This window comes from Eleutherodactylus coqui, chromosome 7 (genome assembly GCF_035609145.1).
Source record: "Eleutherodactylus coqui strain aEleCoq1 chromosome 7, aEleCoq1.hap1, whole genome shotgun sequence".
Taxonomy (NCBI): Eukaryota; Metazoa; Chordata; class Amphibia; order Anura; family Eleutherodactylidae; genus Eleutherodactylus; species Eleutherodactylus coqui.
The window spans coordinates 167,269,922-167,286,505 of record NC_089843.1 but is presented as its reverse complement, the minus strand read 5'-3'; positions in this window follow the sequence as shown (position 1 = coordinate 167,286,505).

Genomic DNA, 16,584 nt, shown 5'->3' with positions numbered 1-16,584 from the left:
GCATAAACAGGAAAACACATGGGGCCAGCAGGGAGAGACCTAAAGAGAGATGATTAAAGAAAACCCTCATTTCTTAGTGCATAAAATGTGAAAGGTCCGTAATTCAGACTACACAGGTATTCTTCCCTAGATGCATTATCCACCTCTATGGGATGGATGGATGAATGGATAGATAGATAGATATGAAATAGACAGATGGATGGATAGATAAATAGATTGATATGAGATAGATGGATAGTTAGATAGATAGATATGGGATACATAGATAGGTAGTAGAGATGAGCGAACCTACTCGTTTCGAGTAATTACTCGATCGAGCACCGCGATTTTCGAGTACTTCCGTACTCGGGTGAAAGGATTCGGGGGGCGCCGGGGGGCGGGGGGAGGCGTGGCGGAGCGGGGGGTAGCAGTGGGGAACAGGGCGAAAAAGGGGCGTGGCTGAGTAGGTTCGCTCATCTCTAATAGATAGATAGATATGGGATAGATAGATAGATAGATAGATAGATATGGGATAGATCGATAGATAGATAGATATCGGATAGATAGATATGAGAAAGATAGATAGATATGAAATAGACGGATAGATAGAAAGATACGAGATAGATAGATAGATAGATAGATAGATAGATAGATAGATAGATAGATAGATAGATAGATAGATAGATAGATATGGGATGGATAGATAGATAAATATGAAATAGACAGATGGATAGATATATAGATATGAGATAGATAGAAATGCAATAGACAGATGGATAGATAGATATGAGATAGATAGATATGAGATAGATAGATATGGGATAGATAGATATGATATGAAATAGACAGATGGATAGATAGATATGAGATAGATAGATATGGAATAGATAGATAGATAGATGGATAGATAGATATGAAATAGACAGATGGATAGAGAGATAGATATGAGATAAATAAATATATATGGAATAGATAGATAGATAGATATGAAATAGACAGATGGATAGATAGATATGAGATAGATATATAGATAGGTATGGGATGGATAGATAGATAGATATGGGATAGATATGAAATAGACAGATAGATAGATAGATACGAGATAGATAGATAGATATGGGATGGATAGATAGCTATGGGGTAGATAGATAGATAGATATGGGATGGATAGTTAGATAGATAGATAGATAGATAGATATGGGATGGATAGATAGATAAATAGATATGGGATGGATATATATATATGGGATAGATAGATAGATGTGGGATAGATAGATAGATGTGGGATAGATAGATAGATAGATAGATAGATATGGGATAGATAGATATGGGATAGATAGATAGATAGATAGATAGATAGATAGATAGATATGGGATAGATAGATGGATAGATATTAGATAGATAGATAATGGATAGATAGATATGGGGTAGATGGATAGATAGATATGGGGTAGATAGATAGATGGATAAATATGAGATAGACAGATAGATAGGAGATAGATAGATAGATAGATATGGGGTAGATAGATAGATATGGGGTAGATAGCTAGATAGAAGATAGATAGATAGATATAAGATAGATAGGAGATAGAGGAGGAATTCATCCTGCGCAATTTTCAGTCACTTTTGCTGGACCTAATGTCATTTTTTGTTACAATTAAAAGTCTTATTATGTAGGATATATGTTGTACAGCTGCCATTATTTTGGGTTGCTGGGTAAAGTGGAGTAATTATTTTACCCCACCCCTTTCCTGGAGTGAATTTGTGCCAAATTTTGCAACTTTTTAAAAAGCCATAAACCTCATTTTCATCAAACCTACCCTTTTCCTCACACCTTTTTTTAAAGCAGAGAGAAGCACAAAACAGTGGCGTGGCGCTTGATAAATCCCTCCCTCCTCCCTCCATAGTTTTACAGACACAACTATTTGTAGCACTTATACATATTTCACAGGAAAGTAAATAAATCTGTTTGCAATGAAAACAATCCCAAAGGTTGCCGAGTATTCACAAGGTAATGTATTTGTATCAGATGAGTAAAATCACAGCAGGAGGTGAGAAAAATAGTTCTATTCAAATGTAGCACAGGATAAACTGAGCAGTTTTTAACAAAAGCTTTAGAACCCCCAATAATGTCATGTAAATGCATTCAGCATTGTGTAGGGGCTGCATATCTCAGTCATTCAGATAAAGACTAACATTTGCAGTTTCTAGAAGTATAACTGATAGAAAGATAACAAATAGTCTGTTCTTATCAAGCATGTAGAACATTGGTCATTGGGGGATCGCTGGCAAATCTTAGTATGGGAGGCAAGTACATTGCCCTATGAGTATTAGCCTAAAGGGATATCCCCATCTCTGTCAGTCATTGCTGACCCGGGAATTGCCCTTCTGTACGCAGTGGCTAGGAGCACGGAAACAGCTGCACTAGCTGTTTTTACTCTATTTCCGTAACTCTCGTTACTCACATTATGTCAGTTTTACACTTAAGTGCAGGTCTGCCGATGTGGTAGAGTTATAGGGATGTGTAGGGCATGCTGGTATTTGTAGTACTACCCAGTACTGCAAAGAGTGAGTCTAGTTGGTCAGTCTTCCCAGGAGTGAGTTCCGAGTCCTGATGTTTAAGGTTGTATACACCACTTTTCCCTGTCTCTTCCGCTCCTACTGCAGCGATCCGTAGGGTGACTCCGGACACAGGTGGAGGAGCTGGGAGGGTAGAGTGGACACTTGTCACTGTGGCACATACCAGGCTCCCTCCTGGAGGGACACATGTGGCCTTGACCACAGCAGCGCTGGGCTTTTTCCAGACACCCCTAGAAGAGGGATGGCCAATAAACATAAGAACAGGAGATATAGTTGTCTCGGGTGACCCCACAGTTCCATTACCCACTGGCATGACCCTTGGCGGTAAATAAGGTAGCCGATGACAGTGTTAAAGACAGTGTTAAAGTACCTCAGGTCAGTGGGAACGGTCAGGGCCTGGCGAAACTTTACTTGATAAATGTGATACAAGGCACAAAAGCAAAATATGGCCGTTCAGGCAAAACAGCAGATTTAAGGTCAGGGAGGAAACACAGGATGACACCAGTCCTGCTGTCTCAGTCATCTGACAGGCACCTCTTTCGGAAGGGGAACACTCCGGAGGAGGATAGGGTCACTCGGCCTTCTCTGGAGACGCCCACTCTCAAACTCTCTCTCTTGCTCTATATTGCTTCCTGACATTAGGGTCCTCAGGATACCTTTCCTCCTCTTCCATTCTTCACCACATGAGGGTTGAAGGTACCCCCATGTGGCTGGCACTCTCTCTCAGGAACCCAGGAGAATAGAAGACCTCTTAAGACTCCTCTCTCACTAAGGCTGCCTGCAGACGGGCGGGTCGGATCCGGCCTAGGGACCCGACCCCAGCGCCTGCAGGGACGAGTGCGTACTCACCCGCGCTTGGCGGCCCCGGCTCTTTCATGTGCCGCCTGCCGGGCAGCCGGCGCATGCGCAGACCAGAGCCAGCGGCCGGGTGAGTGACATTTCTGTGCGAGGCTCTGCGAGCCCCGCACAAAAATAGGACATGCCGCGGTTTGTTTGCCGTGCGACATTTCGCGCAGCCAAACCGCGGCCGTCTGCATAGGAGTGCGTATTGTAATGCACTCCTATGCAGGCTTTTAGTGGCGGAAATCCCGCGGATAATCCCGCCGCGGGATTTCCGCCTGTGTGCAGGCGGCCTTATAATTATATAATCTCTCACATACCACGTTACAGGACCTAAATTGATACATCTCACAGTCTCATGTAAACAATAATCTCGCATTTGCAGCAGCTGTGCAATACGCATAACAGGATGACTAGACGACTTTGCACAATGCATCTACAAAAGTAATGACATTTATGGAGCGGCCAGGAATATACATTCTGCGCCACTACACCTACCGTTTCTCTTCCCGCTTCCTGGGGCCTCCAATCCTGCTTTCACTTGAGAGGCAGCTCCAACTCAAATGCTCCTAGGGAGAGTAAAGAAAGTATCACAAAGCTCAGCTCCTCCATCCCTTCCACTATCCACTTCCCTTCTACACGGTAAGGCTGGATTCCCACAGGGTGGAATCCCACTGGAAATCTTGCGGTTTCAAAATCCGTGGCACTTTGCTACGGGTTTTGGAGCGTCTTTCCGCATGTCTCCGTTGCAGCACGGACGCAACAAAAAAAAAAATAGACATGCTGTGGTTGGGGAATCCGTGCCGCAGCGACGGCTTTGCAGCGACAGATTGGCAGATTTCGTCCTCATGGCTGGCGAATACCAGCGGGTTAGCGGCAGCAAGCGGATCTGCTGCAGCGAAATTCTGGACCGAAAATCCACCCTGTGTGAATCCAGCCTAACAGCCCGGTATGTACCGTCCCTTCACCAGTCACAGCCCCCGTGTAGTATCCACCCGCCATCATCCTCTTCTCAGTCAAAGCTCCCCATGTACTATCCATATCTGCCAATCATAGCCCCCATGTACTATCAGTGTCAGACTGGGGTGTTTAGAGCCCACTGTACAACTGCATGCAAATATTATGGATTTTGCAGTTTGCAAATTTTTGGTTGCCGCATTCTATATACATGTCAATGAAAAGGTGGCTGTGTTTGCATGCGGCCCTGTCTCCACTGAAGTCTCCACTGAAGTATATGGAGAATGCAGTAAATAGGAATTGGTGGACTCTTATTCACTCGATAGGGAAGGGTCCCAGAGGGGGTTCACATAATGGCCAAAAACAACACTGACATGCAGTTTTACCATAAAATGATGCAGCTTTGAAACCAATTCTTATTGGCTGCATGGTCTTGCAGGTGAACTGCAGTTTTACCCTTAAACCATATGGCCACTAACAATCAATTTGAATACTCTACTAATTTGCAGTAAAATGGAATATCGGTGTGGTGTTCGTTTGACCTCACCCTTAGGCCCCTTTCATACAGGCGACAAGATCACGCGATTTTCTTGCAATGCAACTGTGCTACAAATGGAATGCATGTGAAGCCCATGCTTTCCAATAGGTTCCTTCACATTACCGATGTTTTGTCGGATGCTACACTGCGATAGCTACACTGTGGCATGCTAAATATTGCCGCAATTTGCAATGTTTTGTAGCCCATGTTTCCCTATGGAGCCTTCCTTTGTGTTGCATCATATCGCACGAAATTGCGGTTTTTGTGTGTTGCGATGCAACATTTACTGTAGGGAGTCCTACCGTTTTCCCTAAAAAAGAAACCCTAGCCGCATTAAAAAAAAACAAAAAACAATACAGTACCTAACAGGCACTGTCCGCTCCGCTGCACTTCTCCCGAAGCTCCGCCTTACTTGTTTGCAGTCTTCATCCGCCCGCACATTGCAGAAAGGTTGCAGATACTACATCATCACTAGGTGATGATGCGGGAAAAGCAGGAGTTTAAAAAATAAAATCTGTACTGCGCATGTCCAATGACTCACAGTGCGGACCATCTGCAGTACAGATGAAAGATGGAAGTAACAGGTACGCGCGGACGCCGCTGCTCCAGGGGCCGTATTCCGCTGTGGGATTCCGCATGCGGAATCCGACTCTGCCGTGTTTAGGCAGCCTTAGAGTCCACCAGGGGATTCACCTATTCCCCTGTGGGTCAGTTCAAGCCTGTGTGCCATTCCCTCCCCAGTCATAGCCCCCCAGGTACCAGCCCCTCCACAGTTAGGGTAACTACCCACTACAGATTTTTTTCACTGCGAAATTCGCAGCGTTTTTTTTTCTGCAGGGGGCTATGGGACTTGTAATGTTAATATCGCGATTGCGCAAAATTGCGATTTCACGGTAAATTGCGATTTTGAGCGATTGCGATTTTAACATTACAAGTCCCATAGACCCCTGCAGAGAAAAAAAAAACGCTGCGAATTTCGCAGTGAAAAAAAAACTGTAGTGGGTAGTTACCCTTATACCGGGCGCCATCTTACCCATCTTTGGCATGGTGCCAATCTATTTACTAGAAGCAGCCATGTAGAAACTGTAGTAAATGACTCATACATTCCAAAATACATAACACAATGTTATCTTCATCTGGTTAGTAAGTAGTATTTATCTGGTTTAACGTGGTTTTCAGGTGCTCAAGCTGACCGTGAGTCAAACTAATTGTAATTAAATTTACACAGCCTGCATTATTCACAAGTTAAAAACATGTATCATGGAGCATAGCAATGACACAGAGGAAAAGGACAACAATTCTTGCTGCAAGACATTTTTTGGAACATCATGTAGTCTCTTTCTATTGAGGCCTCATTCACATGAGCGTGCTTTTTTGCACGCCTATGTGCGTGAAAAGAAAGTGCTGCTTGCATGAGCGGAATACGTGTGAATGGGCAAAGTTTCATATGCCCGTTCACTGGAGCAGCAGCACTAGTAGAAGCGCAGCTGCTCCATGAAGGTCCACTCATCACAGTGTTCAGTGATGAGGGGACTGCGGCGGGAGTAAAAAAAATCCCCTGCCACAGCTGTGACAGCTGTGGTAGATGAGCCTGATACCATCCCATTGCTTTCAACAATGGGATGAAGGCAGCCCCTGCAGCAATGATTTTTAGGGAAGGGCTTGAAATATAAGCCCTACCACGAAAATCATCCCTAGCTGTAGAAAAAAATCTAAATTAACTCACCTAGAAGCGCTGTTCGGCTCTTCTCCCCGTCCCTGGCAGTCTTCTTCTGTATTCTGGTGGCCAGGGATTGAAAAATCCCCGCCTCCAGAATAATAATAATAATAATAAACTTTATTTGTATAGCGCCAACATATTCCGCAGCGCTTACATAGACAGGGGGGAATACAGAAAGACAAAATACAAACATTACAGAACCACGGCTACATATAGTAATCAGTTGATGGAAACAATAGGGGTGCGGGTCCTGCTCCAACGAGCTTACATTCTACGAATGGTGGGGTGATACAGAAGGTACAGGGGCTGGAGATGTGCACGGTATAGCGAAGTGTGAGCGATGTTATACACATAGACAATGGTCAGACATTTAGCCGTGTGACGGCAGAAACGGTGTGACTGCAGGAGCGGTTTATGATGGCTAGCAGGGATTGCAGTCACTAGGGCAGAGAGCATGTTATCAGGCGGAGTACAGAGGGGTTTGTTTAGGGAATGCGGTATGCCTCCCAGAAAGCACTGCCTCTGATTGGCTGAGTGCTGTAACCAATCACAGACTTCTAAGTGAGTTAATTTTTGTTTTTACAGCTAGTGATGATTTTTGGGGTAGGGCTTATATTTCAAGCCCTTCCCCGAAATCATTGCTGCGGGGGTTGCCTTCATCCCATTGCTTTCAATGGGGCAGCAGCAGCATCGGCCTATTGAAAGCAATGGGAGAGCATCCCGCTCCTCTACCACAGCTGTAAAAGCTGTGGCAGCAGATGAAGGGATCCCCTGCCATAGCTGTGACGGCTGTGGCAGAGGAGCGCATCTTCTCCCTATGTTTTCAATGGGGCCAGCGCTGCTGCCGCTGGTCCCTTTGACAACAAGGTGAAGCCCCTAGATGTGACAGCATCCAGGGATTTCACATCCAAGGAATCCCCTGCTGCCGATTAGCAGTAGCGCCAGCCCAATTGAAAGCAATAGGATCGCATCGCTGTTCTCTGCCACAGCTGTGACAGCTGTGGCAGGAGATTCTTTCATCCCCGCTGCAGTCCCCTCATTACTGTGACAGCTGTGGCAGTGGATTCTTTCATCCCCACAGGGAGTTCCATCATCACTGAACACTGTGACAGTGCTATCACAGTTTTTAGTGATGAGGACTCCCCGCGGGGATTGACAGAACCCTCCAGGAGTCCCCACATCTCCGCGGGGATGAAGGAGTTAACAGTGGGACATTTAAAAAGTGCTTCTGGCCAAAAGCACCTTTTAAATGTCCTGCTGTAAGCAGCTGAAAATCTGTTCCATACGCAGGTGTTTCCAGTAACTCCTGTTCCCATAGGAGTCAATGAAAACTCCTGAAAGATGTGCACCAACAGCGTGCACCATGTCCTATCCTTTTTAGGTGCGCGCTGTTTTGGCTGCAAATTCTGTGCATATGAACGCTTCTATAGGAAACCATTGGTTCTTTTAGAAGCATGGATTATGCGTGCGAAAAGCACACCTCGTGTAAATGAGGCCTGAAGCAGTAAAAAAACCTTCTAGAGGAGGGGATTAGAGAAAGCTTGTCCTCTGCAGAGGCATTCTGGATATTGAAGTTGGGAATTCGCTTACCAGTGGGTTTACATTTTAAAAATGATTTGTTGTATATTTATTAAATGGGAAGGGATAAAGGAAAGAAAAGATTAAAAAGTAAAATAATCATCAGGAAAACCTCATTCATGTGTATGACCCCATTCAAAAGAATAGGGTTTATGTTTGTGTGAGATTGGTGAGTCTCGCAATGCACTAATCTCATGGGATTTTCTTATCCGTGTGGAAGCAGTTTAAGGGTCCTTTCACACGGGACAGAATTGTTCGCAGGAAGTGGTTCAGTAGCGAATTTTGTCAATTAGTGCAGATTTTGTGGAGTTTTTAACTGTGGAATGTGTTCTGCGGAACTTTTTGCATTTTTTTCTGCAGATTTTAATTGTGGAAATACATCTCCTTAAGGGCTCCTTTCCACTGGCGAGGTAATCGCACGTTTTCAGTGCGATGCGAGAGTGCGAGCTCTCGCAGGAAAGTCCCACACATGTTGTTCTATGACACCCATTCCACTAGCGATGTTTAAGGGCAAGCTGCGATGCGAGGATTAAACATCGCAGCAGGAGGATTGTTTCAGCGTTTTGCATTTTTCTGTCACCCATACAGTGTAATGGCAAAACAGATTCTCGCATCGTAACGCAAAAGCTTGCGATTTTGCAGCGTTGCGATGCGATTTTAACATTGCAATTTTCTCGCAGTGATATCGCTATCGCCAGTGCAAAGGAGCCCTAAGGGTGACTACCCACTAGCGTTTTTTTTTCCGCTGCGAATTCGCTGTGTTTTTTTTTTCCAATTGTCAATTGGACTTGCTAATGTTAAAAACGCAACGCGACGCAACGCAACTTTTCCACTGTGGAATTGAATCTTGTGGTTTTGAAGTAAAGACTTTAAAGATTTTAATAGGTGTGGAATTCAAGCCTCATAGGGATAACACTGTGACGCAGAAATGTCTGCGCAGACTAATTCCATCCTGAGTGAACAGTCTCTTAGAGCATAAGCAATGTGGTTGGGATTGTAAAATATCCAATTGATATGCTGTGGAAAAAAATCTGTCGTGTAAATTGAACGCACTGCGAATTTTAAATCCACAGCATATCAATTAATGCTTTGCAATCCAATTTTGGATTCAGGGTTTCCTAGGGGGTTTTGTCTTTCTGCCATGATATAATGGCACCAACTGCTGGCTAGAGCCAATACTACGGTATTGGACATGTTGGAGAGGCCCCTTACTACAGAACGGCCAGTAATCTAGGGTAAGAATACCCTGCCGGACGTCTTCCGACATTAGAAACTGTACAGCCTTCAATCAGAATGTCTATAGATGTCAGACAGTGGATTGGAAAGGGTTAATGCTGCAGATTTTCACCACAGATTTTAACTCGAGGAGGTCAAATCCAAAGCACATCTGCAACAAAATATGCATCGTAGTCCACACTATTGGTGCAAATTTTGTACTACAGATTTGCTGCGATTTTTCTCCTGTGACAAATTCGGAACACGTAGACATGCTCAACAGTATATCCACATGGGGTGGATTTACCACGGACTTTCCATATGAACGCTCCACATGGAAAATCCGCAACATTTAGGCCGCCTTCACATGGGCGAGAAAATCGTGCGATATTTGCATTGCGAGACACACACATCTCGCACGAATATGAACCCCATTCTTTTGAATTGGGTCATAGTCATGAGCACTTTCTTTTTTCCTGCATCGACGTTTGCTTTCAATAGGGCCGGTGGTGGCATCACACCACGTGCCAGGTGCACATGAGTGTGATGCGATTTAAGGTCTCCTCATTGAAAACAATGGGAGACACCCCGCGATCCTTCCCCTGCAGTGATGTGAGACAGTTCTCATATAAAATCGCATCCGTGGGAAAATCCCACTGATTCACAGCCTGATATCACACTCACCCCTGTGAAGTTAGCCTTATAGTTGCAACAAAGTGAATGACATTTTAAAAATTGCGTCCTCACACTGAGGAGATGGTTTGTGGTGCAGAATTTGTTAATTATAGCAGCAACATTTCTGTGCAAAATCCACCTCCTCAAATTATGCTTTTTTCAAGGAATAGCATTTTTATTGCACCTTGTTTTTTGTTGTATTTTTTAAAACTTTTTTAAGCCCAGCCTGTTCTACGTCTAAAACCCAACAAATGCAACAAAAAAAAAGCTTTTGACATGGTATTTGGTCTGCTCGTTTGTACATTTCTAAAAATTTCTAGTTCAAGCATTTCTTCATTTTATCTCATCCAGGGAATGTCACCTTTGCAAAGACACCTGAAGTTCAAGTCAAAGGAAGAATATAATTTAGGAACCTTGCTACTTTCCTCCGCTACCTTCATTTTCCAAATGGTCTTAGAAAATATCAACTGCCATACTTTGGACTACAAATTATTTTTTCTGTTGCATTATCTATATATATAAAGGTGAAAGCCCTCACTCACTGACTAAGGCCTCATGTCCATGGGCAAATTCGGATTTTAAATTCGCAGTGTTTTTCCTGCACGCGGATCCGCGCCCCATAGGGATGCATTGGACACCTGCAGGTAGTTAAATACCTGCGGATGTCATTTTTCCCATCAGGCGCGGATCCCACGTGCAGGAAAAAATCCGGACATGCTCCATTCAGGCGCGGGTCTCCCGCGGGAACGGCTCCTGCAGGCTTCTATTGGAGCCTATGGAAGCCGTCCGGACCCTCAGGAGACCCGCGCCTGAATTAAACTCACCTGCTCCGGGCAATGCAGGTCTTCCTTCCTTTGCGGCCGGAAACTTCTTTCTTCGGCCCGGCAGATGTGCCCGGCGCATGCACGCGGCGGAACGCAGCCGGCGTGCCGAGCACATCCGCAGGGGGCGAAGAAAAAAGATCCGGCCGCGAAGAAAGGAAGACACGCACGGCCCGCAGCAGGTGAATTTATTCTTATTTTCAGCCCTCATGTCTGCGGGGCAGGAGGGACCCGCTGCGGATTCTCCATGGAGAATCCGCAGCGGGCCTGATTTTCCCCGTGGACATGAGGCCTAAGGGGTATAGTTCAACTGCAGCACTCGAACAGGATAGAAAAATCCTATTAGGTTCTCTCGATTACTGTGATTGCAGCAAGGAGCAAACGGATGCAAAAGCCCAGTATGGGTCGGATCAAGACCCAAATGGCAATCAAATTGTAGAGAGTGAACCAGGCAGCATCAGATGTACTTTAGTAAAAAGTACATCTGATGCTGATGGAGGAATGTCACTACCGTCATTTGATATGGGGTAGATGACGTCCGTGTCATGTGATATGTGGGGCTCCATCATGTGATCATGCGCGTCACCGGGCGAGCTTGATGACGTGCGGATCAGGTGACTGTGACGCGGTGATGTCAGCAGTCACGCCCCTGAAGGGAGGGGATTACTCAATCCTGTGTTTACCCAGGATTGCGTCTCCTGCATGATGACGCTGACGTGGTTGAGCGACGTCTCTGGCATGATGACGTCGCGTGTCGCATTGAGACGCATTTTAATGATGTAACACCATATTGATTTGAGCTCGTGTGGTTACACAGCTGGCTGTGATTCTGTAACCCTTGCACTGAACCGATTTGATGCTACCATTGGCTTACAGGTGACACACAATCATGTGAGGTATGTGTATATATCTTTGTATCTTGGTTGACTGAGCTTGAGAAAGGCCTCAGTTGAGGCCGAAACGTCGCCAGTCTTCTTTTTATGGAGGAATAAAAAGCAAAACTTCTCACTGACTGACTGACTGACTGACTCACTACTAATTCTCTAATTTCCCGATGTCGTACAAACATGAAATTTGTCAGGAGCATTCTTTAGGTCCTAAATAGGAAAAGTAAAGGGGTTACAACTTGAAAATTCCCTGCTAAGTGCAAACGTATTAGCACCCCTATGTAATATACCTAATCTAATTCTCTAATTTCCCGCTGTTGTGCAAACATGAAATTTCGCATAACCATTCATTAGGTCTTAAATAGTAAAAGTAAAGGGGTCACAACTCGAGTATTCAATGCTAAGTGCAAAAGTAAGTGCACTTCTATATAATGAAACTTATCGGTGTCATACAAACATGAAATTTGGCGCGAGCATTCTTTGGGTGCTAAATGAAGAGGGTGGGAGGGGTGGCACATTCTGCAGAGGGAGATCTGTACATGCAGCCTGAGGAGAATCTAACACTGCTCCATGTGTATACATATTTTATTCCTCGTTACTCCAAAGTAACCTTGACTTCATAAAATTTTTCGTGCAAACAACACGTAAACACCTGTATCAAATTAACTCAGACAAAGCTGGGTATATCAGCTTGTTTCTGATAAATCTTTCCCAGTGTTTTAGCATTGCTGTCTTTTAAACTGACCTGGAACCTGAAAACTAATTTCCTTGAGATGTATTATGAAGTAATAACACTAGATGTCACTGTAAGTCTATTAATGATAGATTTTATTTTTTTTCTTGCTGAGGACTTCATGAATGCGGAGCTTTACTGTTTACAACTAGCAATGTGATTCTGCTAAAAATACAAACTCCTTTCTTAGGAAATTGAAATGCTTGAAACTTCATTTCAGTTTTATGATATTCATGCAAGTAAACATATTTCATGCCATGGAATGCTTTTCTCCAACCTAATTCTTTGGCAACATTTCTTTGTAATTAATAATGCATAACCAGTTGCCAACATCACAGAACGAGCATAAAAAACCAATGTACAAATTATAGCAACATAGCAAATGAAATGAATCCCTAATGACCTGCCTTTGCCATGTTTCTGCACTAACTACAGTATATAGCACCAAATGTGGCAGCAGCAGGCTTCATAAATTAGATTATTGCAAGACTGGCTGATTTATTCCTGGCATAGAAATCTAAATTGATGCTCTAAAAGTGTCAAAAAATGTAAAATTATGTGGCGAGATTTACTCATACAAATTTGCACATTATTGCCCTGTTAGAAATCCCAAAAGCGATGGAAAGTTGTGATGCTCAAAAATGTTCCTTCTCAGAAACCAAATTATTACTTTTTTTTACGTTGGATGTGTAAAAAACATCTGTCAGTGTTTTTTACTAGACCTATTTTAGACAGTAGGATTTGTCATAAAAGAGATTATTTTCCGGCCATATATTATACTTTGCTTAGTCTCTGTTCACATCATGTTCGGTTCTTCTGGCATAGATATGGCCAGTAGGCATTCCATTTTTTTCACATTTATTTGTAAACAGAGTCAACTTCCCAATACAAGGGTATCCCAAAACAAAAGTAATCAGCATAGTATGCCTTGTAAACAATGGGGTTCAATGACAAATGCATGAAACCATATGGTATACAGTTGTAAGCATCTTGGTGCACACCACAAATGTGATATTTACAGAGCCTAAAGGTACCTCTACATGGGCTGATATAATCACTCAAGTAATCGCTCGAATGAACGATTTCAGGTGGCTATCGGCTCGTGTACACATGGCTGCAGAAAGGGCACTGAACGAGAAGTCACAAAGTTCTCACTAGTCGTTCCTTCTAAACTCACTGAAAAGGAACAACTGCTAAATGGCTTCTTACTCAATGTAAACAGAATTGGCTCAATATTTGAGCAACTGCCTGCTTACGTTGAATGGAGGCGGGTGGGCCAGAGTGATCCCTAGTCCACTTCGCCTCCATTCACGTAAATAACCTTTGAGACAGAGTTGGGCTGCCACAGCACTTTGTCAGCTACCTTATGTGATGTGTGTATATATGTCTGTGTCCTACTGTTTTGTTATGTGTATTGGCCTCGTCTAGTGTCTCCTCCAACTAACTCTGCATGACTGTGCAGAATGCACCCTACCCCACTCTTTTACCTCTCAATCACCCCTACCTAGGACTGGTATTAAGTAGAAGGCTTCCCCATGGCCAATGATTGGTTAGTGAGTGAGGTATAAAAGGCAGAGTGTGGTGCGGTTGAGGAGTCTTGGAAAGTCAAGGAAAGTAGATGGAGAGAGACCAAGAGTGAGGAGGCAGGGTCCAGCTTAGGCTGGCATGGCCAGGCTAGCCTAGCGTGGCTCAGACCCGATCTGGAGAGGAGAAGCCGAGTCATGAGGAAAGCCTAGAGTCGGGTGTGTAAGAGGTGAGAACAGCAGAACAGAGAGGAGCCTTCTTCAGTCTCCTGCAACCTTGCTGTCAGGACTCAAACCCTCGAGTTCCTGTGTCCCAGGCGAGGACTCTTCCCAGTGAGTTATTACTCCTGTGGACAGCTTTCCTGCTGAAGTTTGTGTAGGACCCTTGCTCCAGCTTCTTTTCCTGAGGAGACTCCACCTAGTTTTCATTAATTAGTCTGGCTATTTAAACCTGGTTCTGGCATGCCTCCCTTGCTTGATTATTGAGCATTTAGCCTTTAGTCAAGCTCCTGTATATATCTGCCAGCTGCCTTGCTGTACCTGCTGTTCCGTGTATAACTGTAGCTTCCCACTGACTACACTGTTCCTGCTGAGTTGGCCACAACCTGAGGACTCCCATCCAGACCCTTTTCCTAACACTTGCCCTGAGGGATTATTGCCAGGGAAGGTCTGCTTGTCAGCGTCAAGGAAGTCAGCCACCACAATCGTGAGTTTAACTTGTCCATGTACACAGTCAGAAGGCAAAGTGTCTACAGGAGAGCCTGCACTGTTCCCTCCATTCCTCCATGAATAACCCCCTCGCTCTGCTATCCCTTAACTCAGCCTGCCTACCTTGTTTCTTCCTACAGTAGAGAATTAAGGAGTGATTGTACATCGTTACCTCTGTTTGACTTCATGCTGTTTTTCCAAGTTGCAGTAAACTGTGTGCCTTCGGTTTTACTGGTACCCTCTTGGACTTGCCTCTTTATTTTGTCTCTAACAAAAAGAACTCACTAAAAGGCACTGGCATCACATTGGACTTACACTAACTACCGATGGCCCCAGCAGGGCCCTATTGCAATCCCAGCTACTGAACGAGCCACCATCTCCGGCAGAGTAGCCATCACCGTGACACCGTTAGTATTGGTGCAACCGCTCGAGCTACCCTTCTGTCGACTTCTGCTCACTGCACTATCACTGCTGTGTAAAGCACAGGAGCGTTAGTCGTTGAATTCGCTGTCAATCGCTTGTGTGCCTGACAGTTGTAAAGAGTGTATAGAGACCGTAAGTTACTCATCTGCACCAAATGCTCAATCAAAAACATTGAAGCTGTTATGAATGCTAAAAGAGTAAAACAATGCCCAAAGACAGGACACTATTTACTTAGGCCGGGTTCACACGGGCAGATTTCAATTGTGAATCTGCGATTGGAATCTGCACGGTGGATCTGCGGCTAAACGCAGTCATTAGAAAGAAAGAGAAACCATTTCCGCTGTTAATTGTTCTGGGAGCCCACCTGGCTACCCAGCCTGTATTCCATGCATGCTCCCATCTGATGTCCCTGCAAAGGGATGGGGTTTTCTCTTTCCACACTTCTCTGACTGCTTCAACTATCACCATCTGTGAAGCATTATAGGTCCATCAGGTCAAGACATATAGAGGCGCTGTCCAGACCACCACATTTTGCTTAAACGCAGGCATTGAAAGGCATGAAATTTTGATTTTTCCTTCACACTTGCGGATACGAATTGCCTCTCTGTCCCGTTGAATGGGGCCGCTCCGGCGTGCTCGCGCCGCACAGGTCGTCTGCGCATGCGGGACAACCCCTTTAAGGCCGTTTCTATAAGGGCGACACAATATGAACGTGAGAAAATCTAAGCCATATCGCATTGGTGGTCGCTACATTGAATGGCTGTGATTAGTCCATCAAACGCTGGCTCTAATTGGCCGAGCGCCGTAGCACTCAGCTAATCACAGGCAGCGCTTTCTGGAGGCAGGGATTTACAAATCCCTGACCAGGGAAAAATGCCTGAAGACAACTGCCGGGAACTGTGGAGAAGATGCGCCAGAGCTGACAGCACTTCTTAAGTGATGTATGTGTTTTTTTTTAATGCAGCTAGGCTTACTTGAGTGGCTTTACAGTAGGATTTCCTATGTTTTTGGACGATGTAATGCAACACATAGTAAGGCTCGATAGGGAAACATGGGTACAAAAAAAATCACAAATTGCAGCTGTATAGAGCATGCCGTGATTTTGATGTCTTGCAATGTCGAAGACTACAAAATATCACTTGTGTGGAAGAAACCATAGGAAAGCATGGGCTCTACATACATGCAATTTGTAGCACTATTGCATCGCAACAAAATCGTCCATGTGGGAGCGGCCTAACTCAGACAACCTATTTCGGGCTAAGACAACATAGTGGAATTTTTGCAGACTGCAGGTGGCAATCCAATTTCGGATTCAGGGTTTCCTAGGGGGTTTTCTCTTTCTGCCATTATACAATGGCGCCATCTGCTGGCTAGAGCCAGTACTGCAGTATGGGACATGCTGGAGA